Source organism: Oncorhynchus gorbuscha, linkage group LG07 (assembly GCF_021184085.1).
Source record: "Oncorhynchus gorbuscha isolate QuinsamMale2020 ecotype Even-year linkage group LG07, OgorEven_v1.0, whole genome shotgun sequence".
NCBI lineage: Eukaryota > Metazoa > Chordata > Actinopteri > Salmoniformes > Salmonidae > Oncorhynchus > Oncorhynchus gorbuscha.
Genome location: NC_060179.1, coordinates 14,892,404 through 14,893,619, shown reverse-complemented (window position 1 = coordinate 14,893,619; position 1,216 = coordinate 14,892,404).

Here is a 1,216-nt window from a genome sequence, read left to right as displayed (position 1 = left end):
GTCTCATCCAGGGAGAGGTCTTGGGGAGGGGAGGTCTGGGTCTGTCTCATCCAGGGGGACTTGGGGAGGTCTGGGTCTGTCTCATCCAGGGGGACTTGGGGAGGTCTGGGTCTGTCTCATCCAGGGGGACTTGGGGAGGTCTGGGTCTGTCTCATCCAGGGGGACTCTGGGTCTGTCTCATCCAGGGGGACTTGGGGAGGTCTGGGTCTGTCTCATCCAGGGGGACTTGGGGAGGTCTGGGTCTGTCTCATCCGGGGGGACTTGGGGAGGTCTGGGTCTGTCTCATCCAGGGGGACTTGGGGACGTCTGGGTCTGTCTCATCCAGGGGGACTTGGGGAGGTCTGGGTCTGTCTCATCCAGGGGGACTTGGGGAGGTCTGAGTCATAGAGTCATCATCACTATTATATGGGGCCCTCGAGTGGCGTAGTGGAGTCTCATAGGGCGGTGCACAATTGGCCCAGCATCGTCCAGGTTAAGGTTTGGCCCGGGGGAGGCCGTCGTTGTAAATAAGAATTTGTTCTTAACTGACTTGCCTAGTTAATCATTTAAAAAATAGTTATCCCTGCTGAGAGTGGCTAGTCTCAGTTTATCTATGATGTTACATACACACATACCACACACAATGTCCACCCCAAAATCACTTTTTAAAGGAACTTGACTACTTGCTCTCTTTCACTCTCTCTTCCCCTCTCTCCCACCTCACTCCCCCCTCTCTTCCCCTCTCTCACTTCCCCTCCCCTCTCTTCCCTTCCCACACCCCCTCTCTGCCTCTGTTCCTATGCCTTTCTTTCCTTCCCATCTCTTCCCCTCCTATCTCTTCCTCTCCCTCTCTTCCTCTCCCTCTCTTCCCTTCCCATCTCTCCCCCTTCCTCTCTCCCCCTGCTTCTCTTCCCCTGCTTCTCTTCCCCTGCCTCTCTCCCCCTGCCTCTCTTCCCCTGCCTCTCTCCCCTTCCTCTCTTCCCCTCCTATCTCTTCCTCTCCCTCTCTTCCCTTCCCATCTCTCCCCCTTCCTCTCTCCCCCTGCTTCTCTTCCCCTGCCTCTCTTCCCCTGCCTCTCTCCCCCTGCCTCTCTTCCCCTGCCTCTCTCCCCTTCCTCTCTTCCCCTCCTATCTCTTCCTCTCCCTCTCTTCCCTTCCCATCTCTCCCCCTTCCTCTCTCCCCCTGCTTCTCTCCCCCTGCTTCTCTTCCCCTGCCTCTCTCCCCCTGCCTCTCTCCC